Below are 13856 nucleotides of genomic sequence, written 5' to 3'. Positions count from 1 at the left end.
CTGTCCCCTGTCACAAGACCCCGAATTAGCACCGCAGGAGCTGCAATTAGAACTGATCGATCTTCAGTCTGACTCCGTCTCAAAGGAGAAGTTCAAGTCTCTTAAACTGAATGACTTTTACGCTTCACTTAACGAGACCGCGTTTCCAAACCTCCGGAGGACGGCGCAGAAGATGCTGGTGTTGTTTGGCTCGACTTACGTGTGTGAACAGACGTTTAGCGTCATGAAAATCAACAAAGCCCATCACAGATCCAAGTTAACTGACCAACACCTCAGATCTGTCCTGAGAATTGCCACAACAAAACTAACTCCAGACTTTGATGCACTGGCAAAAAAGGGAGACCAACAACACTGTTCCCACTGAAATGGTGAGTTTTTCTTCTGTGTTTTGAAAAAATGCATTTGGAAAGTTTGGAAGTGCGTCTTTTAATTAAGAGCAATGCGTATTTACGCACAGCACCGGTACAGTAGCTCAATTAACACGCCGCACATCGCTCTTAATTTAAATTTTCAGCTACAGGTAGGATATTTAATACAGCCCATGTCTGTGTGCTTGGCAACAATACACGTGTACTGTTTGCGCATGAAGGCGAGGTCTTCCGTAGCGAGTTTGTAGAGCGCGCGGTCAAGACAATCCATTTATGATTTTGCGGAGTTTAACACAAGTAGATATTATTGAGCTTGAGTATTTCGTTGTGTAATAATATGTTTTGAATGTTGAAAGTGATTCCATTTTTCAATAAATGTTGATTTCTTTAACTTTGCACCTTAAATTGAAACTTATTAAAAACAGACGCAATCTTGATAAATCACAGTGCGTGTGTTATTTGAATCTATTTACATTTCCTCATCCCAGTATCTGCGAAATAGTATGTAAATGTCATATCTTGCATATTCCTTGAGACAAATTTATTAATTGATAAGGGCTATTTTTCACATTTGAAAGACAGTTAATAAATTGGGTTGTAGTGTTCTTACTGTGCTATGAGGTTTGCACACACTACATTTAATGCTTTAGTATATCCGGCCCAAACACTCCCTCCAAATGCACCTGGCCCGGCCCCTCTGTCAAATTTGAAAACCCATTGTGGCCCGCGAGTCAAAAAGTTTGCCCACCCCTGGTGTAGTCACTGATACCCTGCAAATTGAATAATTGGATAAAATTGAATAAAGGATAAAAAAGATTTTATTTACAACATGCAATGTATAGTGTATATAAACTATATACAAATAACTGCAAGATCAGTCTTCTCGGTCCTGTTCTGGGGCACAATGTCCTCCCAGGGCCTTGGCAAGCTGCCCGAAGACAGCTCTGCAGCCTCCCTCTCCCGGATGGCAGCCTCCCTCTCCCTGGCAGCTGACTCTTCCACCCTAGCAGAGACTGTGTCCTCCATTAGCAGCTGAAAATGTCTTTCCCACTGCTGATGGTCCTTTTCTGCCAGGTCACTGTGGATCCACTCTGTCTCCTTCAGGAAGGCCATGTGTTCAGATGCCTGGCCCCTTTTTTTGCCTAAAATAAGAAGTACATTTAAGTTAACAATTAATACATGGACCAGCACAACAAAACACTCAAGTCCACACTCAAGCCCACAGAAAATCAGAACTCAGTCGACGTTTATCCACTTATCAGAATCATAAAAGATATCAACAAATATCAACAAAAACATATTAGTCCAGAGCAGTGCATAGAATATAACATATAAATATACAAAATATCAATAAGTGTATATCTATATGAGTCCGCAGTAGCGAAAAGAATGTAAAATATCACTAATGTATATGAATCCGGAGTAGTGCGTGAATGAATCACGACACTCCACACCGTTTTCCCCAACAAAGTTACAAATTTTCTACCTGGGCGTTAGGGGGTTCTTTCTGGTGCAGGAGCCTCCGGCATAGGAGTGCTGGACCTGAAGGAGGTACTCGCTTCATCCAGAAAACTCGCCTCCATGTGTGTATGCTCTGAAAAGCAAATTACATCAACAACACGGATTATTAAAAGATCCCGTTAAGCGCGTGTGCCTTGCGTACAACAAATAATGTTAAGATAGTAGCTAGCTAGATGAAGACGAGCTTCTAGCTAGCAGCTAGAACGTAGCCAAACAATGTTCGGTGCTACTAACAACTACTACCTAGCAGCTACAACAAATAAAGTCACGATAGTAGTTAGCTAGTAGTTGCTAGCAGATATCTATCTAGCAATGTTTATTGTATCATATCATGTATAGAGAATTTACCCTGCTCCTCCTCAACATCCTCGCCCATCGTTGCCTCAAACAACGAAACCACTGAGACCGAGTCCATCCTCTCACTTCTCCCGCAGTTGGCTGGTCTGTGGCCGATTACCGCATCAATGGCGTCGTACCACCGCGAGGTTTTCCAACCAGCTCTGCTGCGACTGTTGAAGTCCTTTATTTTCCTGTAATCTTGTTTTAGTTTCTTCACTTTCTCTCGACATTGCCTGGGTGTCTTATGAACCACAATCTCCAGCAAACGGCGAGAGATAGCCTGGAAAACTTTTCCATTTCAAATGCTAGAGTCCAGGTCTAGCTGAATTTGGTCTTCCAACCAAACAGAGATGAGGGCCTGGACCTCGCTGACTGTCCAACTGGATGAATTTCCTTTTTCCATATTTAAATAACTCAGTAGAAGTAGAAGTTATTCGAATTTGCTAGTTTCACTGTTGACGGTATTTAAAAATGGCGGTTGCTGCCGGTGAACAAACTGAACATGGGATGACGTATTTGACGAATCAACGGCCTGCAGTATCGAATTGCAGCACGGATAGTACCTTTGGTGCCTACCCCAGAGCAGTAGCTAAAATTGGCATGGGTACACTGCCGCATCTCCCTCCCAGGGGTGTCACTCTGCCGTGTGACAATCATCTTTCATGATTAATGCAACATTTTAGGGATAAATAAATTATGTACTAATCTACCAATTTATCTGCAGCATATAATTTCAAGAAAATATTTTTTGTAATAATGAACTGGAGGGACATTGGCGATCAAACATTGGTTTGTCAAAGTAAATTTCTCATAAAAAATACAGTGATGGTCATTTCAAGGGTTAACAGTAGTATTTAACAATAAAATTATACTGCATTAGTATTGAGGTATTCAGTGGATGCATGTACTGTAGCTTGCACCTCCTTAAAATGGATAGCATTACAGTAACTGCTTTCTGAAAAAGACCAGAAAATCCATTGCTGAATTGGTAACTTTGTCACTCTGTGCAAGTTACTTTTCCCAGTACATAACCACATAGCCTATTAAATAGGCCCTATTTTCTGGGTTGCCCGCAGCATCGACCCCCACCCCCCCACGCTCTTAGTTAGACTTACCTGATTGTGGGGGGATGGGCGAGTTATTTGAACTAGTGAGTGACACTGACCGTGAAACGTGATACGATTAACAACAGTAGCCTAATTCAAATATATATATATATATATATATATATCATATCAAAAAGACCAAAGCCCTCTGGTGCCCAGGGAAGAAAAAGAAGAAGATAAGAGGTGGAAAAACGGGAAAAAGACAGAGGTGATGAAGGAATAGTTTATTTATTGCATAGTAGTTACCGTTGGAGCAGAGTGTTACTTTGAACGATAGTAACGTTTGCTAATTGAATAAATAGCTAGAGTTAACGTCAGTTACTCCCACCTTAAATTCATTAGGGAAAGTTGGAAAGACTATTCAGGTGTTTGAGGAATAACCTACAACATAATTTTGAGAAATACACTTTTTCTTTTACGTGTGCTGCACGAACCAGAACTGTGGTTGGTAGTTCTATTTGGACCGTTGTTATGCAAAAACTCTTGTAGGTAGTTCTATCTGCACCGTTATTAAGCAAAAACCTCTGGTTGTTAATTCTATGAAACCAACAATTCTATCAAGAAAAAATAGTTCCTTCGTGTTTTATACCATACAGTTAGCACCAATTTTGGTCATTAGTATTGAGGTATTCAGTGGATGCATGTACTGTAGCTTGCACCTCCTTAAAATGGATAGCATTACAGTAACTGCTTTCTGAAAAAGACCAGAAAATGCATTGCTGAATTGGTAACTTTGTCACTCTGTGTAAGTTACTTTTCCCAATACATAACCACATAGCCTATTAATAGGCCCTATTTTCTGGGTTGCCCGCAGCATCGACCCCCACCCCCCCCGCGCTCTTAGTTAGACTTACCTGATTGTGGAGGATGGGCGAGTTATCTGAACTAGTTTCTATGAAACCAACAATTCTATCAAGAAAAAATAGTTCGTTCTTGTTTTATACCATACAATTAGCACCAATTTTCGTCATTTTTGTCATTACATTATTTAAGAAAACTACATGAAACCATAACTCAATCAAATTGATCTCCCTAGCTCTGTCTTGCTTTTTAAAATGTTGCAGTCTCGCAGTGTAGACATTGCGTTTTTCCAAGACACTCTGAAACCGGGTTTGAATGCCAGTTAGATTTATGATAGGTTTGCCGTCACTTGTCACCTAGCTGATATTAAAATTCTGGGTTTTAGGTCAGAATGGTCTCACAGCAGGCTTGATATCCCGGCTAGCTAGCTAGCTAACTATTGAATTGTATTCAAAACAGCGGTTACTACAAACAGAATCGTTCACAAAGATACGGATGAAAATGCGTCCCGTAGCCAGGAGTTAAATATGGAACGCCTATTCTACTGTCCAAATAAGGGACGATTCCATATTTTGCGGGATGGTTGGCATCCCTAAATGAAGCCAGTAACTAGAACCGTGATTCAATGTTCTGCATCGCTCTGCAATACACTGCTAAAACGCTAGTTGGAAATGCGATGCTACCAAGCGGACCAAGCACAGTTGTTGCAGTCTGCATCGCTGCAACGTGTAGTTACATTTCTGAGGAGGTGCACGTCAGGCTACGGCGTAGGGAACGCGGCTACGCCGTACCTACGGCGTAGATTCAACGCAGAAGTATAAATCAGGCTTAAATGCATGGGTATACCTGGATAACAATGATTGAATGGGACTGAAATGCAAGTGAAATATTAACATTGAGAAAATCCAAATTGACCGTTTGCTAAGTCCCGCCCCCCTTGGTTACTGTTGCTACGCCTGGCAAGCTTTCGGACCCACATATCAAAATATGGAGTTATCAATTATACCAGCGAGAGATATTCCAAAGGAAATTATTACAGATTTCTGGAGTAATACATTACAAATATCAGAGAGAAGTAGACAGAAAGGACTGCAATATGCTTTTGAAGGCTACATTCATGATACCATTTCGGAATAGTGACAGTAATGACATTAAAATAGTGGCTAAAGCGCACAGATCGCAATGCAAGAGTCAGGCACCTCACGTTTTGGCAGTTCATGTGCATGACCACTATATAAAGGAGCAACAATGTTCTTGCACTGCAGGGTAAGCCAATATATGGTTTTATTTATTTTTAGGATAACGTTTAAACCTGGCTCCTATTATTGCTTTCATTATTAAATTTCTACCAGAAAATTTACATTACGCGCATAGTATATTCCAGGATACTTCCGAGCCGATTCTTGGAGTGGATCCTTGCCCAAACGGAGCATCCACGTTAAAAAATAAAAAAATAAAATTATTAGAAAGAAAGATTCGAAGGACTACTGTCAGCCATTAATTTGCATTTGTTTATTTTTATGTATCCTATAATTAGCTATTATTCAGCCACCTTTGCTGTTTGCCAGACCACCCGCGTCTAGTTATGGTTGCTAACCTAGGATTTGACAATGGCCGTTCTAGGGAGGGGCTTAGCGAAGGGTCAATTACAATAATGGAACTATAATAATTAATTGTTGGTGTTATAATTGCCAGCATTTAGACACCCACAATGACTGCAGCACTGAATGTCTTTCATGACACGGCTCACTCCGTGACATTTCCCCCCTTGTTCAGACTCTACTTGCGGCATCCTGGAAAGGAAAAGTGCAGTGTAATTTAACTTTCCAGTCCGGTAAAGAATTTCAAAGTCAAGAGGCTGAATGGCCAGGAACCACCTTGTGATTCAGGCGTTTGTGACTCATTTGTCCGAGCCAAGAAAGTGTCGGTGGTCAGTCTCCAGCATAAATTTACACCCCTGCAAGTAATATTTGAACACATTGAGCACCCACTTTATTGCCAAGCACTCCTTCTCTACTGTAGATTAGTTGCATTCTCATGGCAAAAGTTTATGGCTGATGTACGCAACGAGCTGAAGCTGTCTGGCCCCCCCCTTGCAATAGCACTGCCCCAAGACCTTGTTCAGGTGCATTTGTCTGGATTCAGCAGCTCAGGCTCACAACAGAGAGTCCTTCAAGTCTCTAGAAGCTGCCTTGCACTCGGATGTCCACTGGGCCTTGTCCACTGGGGTGGTTTTTTTAGGTCAGGTCAGTCTGAACCGGCCAGACTGAGAAGTCTAGAACAAAACGTCTATACCACCCAACAAGCCCAAGGAACGCACGGATCTGCTTTCTGGTGGTTAGCTAATCGGCAGACATGATCGCCTCAACTTTCCTGACTTGAGGTCGGATCACACCATGGACCAGCACATAGCCAAAACAGGAGGTCTCCCCCTTGGCTAAAGCATACTTGTTTGAATGGACTGTCAAACCTGCATCCTTAATCCGGATCAACACATGCAACAGATGCTCCTCCTAGCTGGAACTGCTGACGACAATATCTTCCAGGTAAGCTGCTGTGAAATGTTCTGTACAACTGAGGACCTGGTCCACCAGGTCATCTGTCTGTAGGTGATAAGGAGTGGTTCTGATTCTCTTAATACCTAACAACTGGTAGACCTACTTAAGTGTATTTTTCAAAAAGTTTGTGCCTCAGTCGGTGTGAACTTCATGTGGTTATGCCAACTCTAGAGAAAGCAGTAACAGGGCCGTCACTACATTCCTGGTTGTGATTTCTCTCATGGCAAATGCTTCAGGATATCTGGTTGCATAATCGCAAATGACCAAAATAAACCGGTTTCCTGACTTGCTTTTTTCTACAGATCCCACTACATCAAATCCAATGTGCACAAATGGGGTTTCTACCACGGGTGAAGGAATCAATGGGGCATGTGCCATGATTTTTTGCAAAAGATTTTGACTTCCTCATACAACTTGGGCCAGTAGAATCTCTTGCCTATCCTTTGCAGTGTCTTCATGTAGCCTAAGTGGCCAGCCCATGTAATAGTGTGTCCTAACTCCAGCACCGCTCTCCTAAACCTTTCAGGCACGATGAGCTGTAGGCCTTCCTCACTCTGCCTGTATAACAAACCATTCTGAATGAGGAAAACTTCCTTGCCTAACACTGGAACAAACCCAAAACCACTCTCCGCCCTCTTAAAGTACTGAGCTAAACTGGGATTGGCATGCTGTAACGGCTCGCTTGCTATATTGCAGTATAAGTAATTGTATTACTTTGTGCCTAGCTGTAATTTTGTAGAACCAGGCACACTCATTTCCTTATTAAATATTCAATTCTGTTGTTGCTGTTGTTCTTGTTGGACACACCTGCAGTGATTCAACACTCGCTGAACTAGCACCCTAGCTAACTAAATCAGCATCATAGTCCCTACCATCTATTACACCTACCATCATTCCAGCAATAAAGCTAAATTATTTACACTTTTAACAACTTCCTGCAACTCAAATTCCAATTCAAATTGTGAATCCTGCTTTGAAGTCTTCCCCACACTGCAGATTCATCTATTCATTTACTGTCTATTTGCAATTTATTGTCATCACCTATGGAATCCTGTTCAATAAATACCCTTGTTTGCGCTCTGTTGATGGTGAAGTCCTTAGCTCATGAAATGGGGCAATAATAGCTGCGGTTCAGGAGCAGGGCCACTGCTCAATCCCTCCCCTGCTTATTTCCTATCAAAGCCTTCCTTCCCACCACATCTGTTTGCTCTCGTTTATGTACCTCACTCTCCCATTCATTTCTCTTTCCCGCTTTCTACTGCAGGGTCCAGCTGGGGTTCACTGAGCCCAAGCGCTATGGGTGAATCCTGCCCCCAAATATTACCCATCCTGCAGACTCATCTATTCGTTTTACTGTCTATTTACAGTTTATTGCCATAAACCATAAACACCTGTTCAATAAACCTTCTTGTCTGCACTCTATTGATGGTGGGGTCTTTAACTTGTGAATTGCATTACTAAAATAATAAAAACAAGGTACTGTGTGTTTGTTTTTATTTCTTTAATGTTAGTTTTGTAACATGTAGCAAGGTTTGAGTCTTCAAGCGGCAGTGTCATGTAGCTGCAGGATGGGAGCTCATAAAATCATGGAAAGCACAAAAATTGTGAAATTCATGAAAATTTGGCACTACCAAAAAGACAAAAAGACTGCAGAAAAAACATGGAATAAATGACACGTGACTTCTTTGACAAACATCATGGCAGAAATAAAAGCTGACCTAGAACCTCCCACACATTCCCATTCCATCCCGGCAATAGTCAAGCTCCTTGCAACATTACGCTCGCATCAGGATTAATTCAATTGGCAATCTGGAATATATGCATTTTTTCAGTGCTGTCTATAGTGCTTGATATGCCCTTACGAGGCACCAGAAGATTTTTCCTGCATCCAATGAAGATACACTGTGCAATGTTCAGTGTAAAATCAGCTCTATGGCTGGGATGGATTCATATAAACTCTGTAAGAGTTGAATTAACACTGGACATTTTACTGTGCTTTCAATGTACTAAACAGGAGTATTTGTTGAACTGCTCTTTTTAAGTTGTGCTTCATATGCAAAATGTGAATAGTAGGCAGGACCATTTGTTGTAGGCTTAGTAAAAAAGACACATTCAGGCTGACTGCGAATGCACCAACATGCCCTCGTCAGCCCGCAACTTGCACTGCGAGTTTTGTGTATGCAAGTCCTGGTCCTTAAAATTCAAATTATCATGATGATTTGCATGAGACCCAATATGAATATGAAATTTTTGAGTATGAGTCGGATGAGTAATTAGATAAAATATCAGACTAAATAAAAGTGTAAGGATTGTGATTTGGTTATATGAAATAGTGCAAAAGTCAGTAAAGTGAGGATTAATTGAAATATGTTAAATTTTCCGAACCCAGCAGTTTTAACCGTGAACACCCTTGTTTGATGTCCGGCACTCTGAATACCAAACACAAGTGCATAAACCATTAAAACACCTTACTTTACCCAACATGTAAAATATATTTATTGGTTTTAATTTGGTAATTATGATCAAAAATATGAATTATCAATTAGATCGCCAAATTCATTGATAGGCTTGGACAGGTTGGACCCATGCACAGAGTGAACACAGGAGACTCAAAAGTTATTTTCAAACGAGGACTTTACTAATAACAAATAACAAAAAACCAGAAACCAAAATGAGGCCAAAAAAACCTGAAAAAACTCCAAAAAATCCTCCAAATAGATAAACAATCAAAGAAACTCAAAAAACACTCAAAAATCTCAACACACACTATAGGCAAGGGAACTTGAAAATCCTCGAAAGGCAGAGAAACTTGAAAATACTAGACACGGGGGAACTCGAGAAACTCGAAACACGGGAAAACAAACAGCGAGGGAAAACAACAGTCGGGGCAGATCACAGGCAGGTCAGAACACACTAGCAGAACACAAGCAGGTAGATACGCACACAGAGGCAGAAACACAGTCAGAAACACAAGGAACCAGCACCAGAGTCAGAGAATCAGAGAATTTAAATAGACAAGGAAACTAATAAGACACAGGTGAACTCAAAGAACAATAAAACCAAAGAGGGAGGGGATAACAAGACACAAACCGAAACAATGATAGAATAATTTAAAACAATAATACAATTAATACAGAGGTAACTAAAGAGGGAGCAAACTGAAATACAAACTGAAGTACCGCCATCAGGCGGCCCAGAAAAGGAAAAAGCAGAATCCTGACACAAACAAGAAATTAATGAGACAAGTTGCCAAACCACAGCTTTTGTTCCAAAGTAATATAAAATGCAGAAACCAAAAGATAACAGAATAGTCCAAAAGAATCAAAGATGAAATGTAGAATGGCAGACCTAGGTGTAGGACTCAGATGCCCACTTCTAACTGTTACAAACTTCTCGCTTCCAAGTTGCCCAAACTTAGCTGACTGACCAAAAGAAAGCCACATATTTTAACTGGTGAAAATGAGGAGGGGGCAGTGGCATGGACACCCTCCCTGACATACACACACACACACACACACACATACATGCAGACACACAGAATCACACCTCAGATAGTAACCCCCCAGTTCCTGCTCTGTCTTATATCGGGCTATGCTGGCTGATCACTTTGAAGCTTCCTATGGCTGAGAACAGCCAAATGGTGAATTACATGTCTGACATTATTCTTTCTTTGATTGTCTCATGACACAGCTGTGTCGTTACAATGCATGTACTTTCCCCCTGTATTACAGATATGTCACTTTCACAGTTTGCATATACTCCTTTGAAAATAACTAAAGTTGAATGTATGATGTTTTCATTTTAGTATCTTTGCAAAATCCTTTATTGCAGTAGGGAAAGTAACCATGTTTTTCATGGTAAAAGCACATAAGCAATTGAGTATCACAAAGCTGACCAGCACCCTACAACATAATATGTTGCGAATTAAATTAGTTAAATATCAGCCATACCTCCATGCACTCTGCTTGTGCCAAATGACTGACGCTAAGCAGGTGTGGGCTTGGTTAGTACTTGGATGGGAGACCACCAGGGAATACTGAGTTGCTGCTTGCAGTGGTGTTGGTGGGCCAGCAGGGGGCAATCTTCCCTCTGGTACAAATAAACCCCAATGCCCCAGTGCAGTGACGGGGACACTGTGCTGTAGGAGATGCCGTCTTTCGGATGAGACATTAAACCAAGGTCCTGACACTTATCGCTAAGAGTAGGGGGTTCCCCGGTGTCCTGGCCAAATCCCAGATCTGGCTCTCGCAAAAAACTTGCCACTAAAAATCATCCCCAGATTTAATTGGCTAAATAAATGTTCTCTCCCTCTCCACCTTCGCTAATGTGTGGTGAGCGTTCTGGCGCAAAATGGCTGCCGTGCATCACCCAGGTGGGTGCTACACATTGGTGGTAGGTGAGGTGAGTTCCCCTTCACTGTAAAGCACTTTGAGCATTTGGAAAAGTGCTATATAAATGTAATTAATAATAATAATATTTTGGTCATATCCAACAAAATTATTTATTATGACTAAAATAATAATACTAAGCTCTGAATTTTTATTAAGTGGTACCAATATATTGTGAGTACAAGATACTCTGTGGCAGCATCATTTCCCCCTGGCACCTATTCAGCTTGGCTTATTTTTGAAAACTATATCACATACATCACTGTTTGTCCTTCACTCCTAAAAAGGACAGCTTCTTATACAGGCAGCCACTAAAACTGTCACTTTCTTATCCTGCACAATGAGATTTAATTTCATTACAAACCCATTAATCTCAATACTAAGTCATGTCAAGCCTGGGCCAGAACCATATCATCTGCAGTTGTGATGTCCCACCTGTGTACAGTACATTTTACATTCACAACTGTTTCTTTTATGTTCTTCCAGATGTCACACAACTTACACAAATCATATGCGTTGCTCTTTGGAGAATAAAATAAAATTGTCATCAAAGGGCTTGCATCACAATAAGATCAGATACACGCAAGCAGCTGATGAAAGAGAAATGATATGGGAAACATGGGAAATGAGAGAGAGAGAGAGAGAGAGAGAGACTCTAATAGAATATTGATATTGAGACCAGGGTGAGCCCTTTAACCCCTTTTTGCATAAAGACCCATGGCTTTTCCCTTGATACTATGGACAATCCCACATCACTAAGGGGCTCTGTGTTTCACCAATTCAAAGCTGCAAGCTGTGGTTCTTTGCACCAAGTGGACTCATAGCGGATTTTGACGCATTGTTTCCCAATGAACTCATAAATGCTGTATGCTTGATTTGGCAGTGGTGTCCTATTGAGACCTCAAGTCTGAGTGACAGTGTAAAGACCTGTTCATTAAAAGAACTGTGTGGTGCTTAATATTCCCAGATCCTCACTCTTACCTGCAGACTTCAAGAACACGCTCTTGACATGGATTGACTGGATGTGAGTTGTATGGCTTTTGGGCTTTGTATATGATTGCCTATGTTTGTGTATATTAAATCTGACATATCCCTCTCATTTTAAAGCTCTGTTGTTGAGTTTATAAATGTCAGAATGACACCGTTGAGATAACACTGAAGCCCCTTCTTTCTCTCTGACAGAAGAAGAAACCTTTCCACACAGACTTGAGGAAGGAAATTTATTTTTCTTTTTTCATGTTGTCTTTGCAGTCCTGGGTCAAATACATATTTGAAGTATTTCCTTTTAAATACTTATTTAGAAATTATTTGAAATTTAGCATTTACAAATACTGAGTATTTAATTTACAAAATGTATTTGAAAATACATTTAAGGTGTCAGGACTCCTGCATGAACTTTTGTTTTTATGCCCCTGCTGGGCATGTCTGGCCTTGCAGGGGTCCTGCATTTTCTTCTGTGTATTCACCTGTGCCTGTGATCTGTTCCCCTTCCTCATTGTTGCCACCTGTTCCCTATTGTTCCGCCCTCTTGTTACACACCTGTTCCCAGTTGACTCTGTCTATGTAAACCCTGCCATGTCAAGCATTAGTTGTCAGTTTGTCACAGATTCTCTGTCCGTACTGGCCTTTGTGTAATTACTTGTCTGTACTCTGCCTGTTTTTTCTGCCTGATATACAGCTAGTTTACACTTGTTGGTTGATTCTACCAGTTTTCTGTAGACTGACCTATCAAAGAATTTGGCGATTTAATTGATAATTATAATTTTAAACATAATTATTAAATTAAATCTAATAAAATATATTTTACATGTAGGTTAAGTGAGGGGTTCTAGCCTGCAATATCACTTCGTTCAGTATTCAGAGTACTGAACATTTTAACAAGGACATTGACTGTTGGAACCGATGGATTCAGAAAATAAACATATTCTTCATTAATCCTTGCTTGTTCGACATATTGGAGGTTCTGTAGGAAAATTTTGAGACTCCCCATGATTGAGATGGCGTCACATGTTAAAGTTAGGGAATTCCCATCAATGTTGATCAAACTGGTTCCTCCAAACTCTCGATGCTTCATGATAAAAATATATCACATGTATAACTATACACTCATATAATCAATGTGTAATCCAATATATCTATATCAGTAGTTGCAGCAAAGTTTATGGAAACGCAAGAAACCACAGTATCCACTGTAGAAAAAAAGGCAAACGCAGAAGGCTTAAGAAAAATCACACTTACTCACTCAGCAGAAAACACTAATCAAATACTAATCATACACTATTGCCTATAACTTCAGCAGATAACACTAACCAAAAAACTAATCATATATTGCTAAAATATAATCCAAAAACTAACAAAACGCTATTACCAAATAGAAGTGCTAGAAGACTAATATTTTACAGTGACCCCTGTGTAACCTGAATACAGTAGAAAAGTACAGGAGGCTATAACTCTGTAACTTGTATGCTTAATGGAAAATTACAGAAGGCTGTGACTTGTATGCTTAATGGAAAATTACAGAGTAAAGACTGATATTTTTTCAAAGGGAAAGTTGGGGTAACTTTCCACAATGACGATATCACCTAAGAACAGAAAATCATTGTGGTGCCAAGCAGGTCAGGTTGACCCAAGAGCACTATATCAAAATCATTGTGGTGCCAAAAAGACCAGATGGCTGGTATATTTAGAAATGTGTTAAGGGGAGTTGTGGGGTACAATTTGTGTATAAAATGTATGCAAAACTGACAATCGAGGTTCAATTCGACTGAATTGATC

The sequence above is a fragment of the Anguilla anguilla genome, chromosome 6 (assembly GCF_013347855.1).
Source record: "Anguilla anguilla isolate fAngAng1 chromosome 6, fAngAng1.pri, whole genome shotgun sequence".
NCBI classification, from domain to species: Eukaryota; Metazoa; Chordata; class Actinopteri; order Anguilliformes; family Anguillidae; genus Anguilla; species Anguilla anguilla.
The sequence above is the reverse complement of the archived record's forward strand: the minus strand, read 5'-3'. Positions refer to the sequence as shown.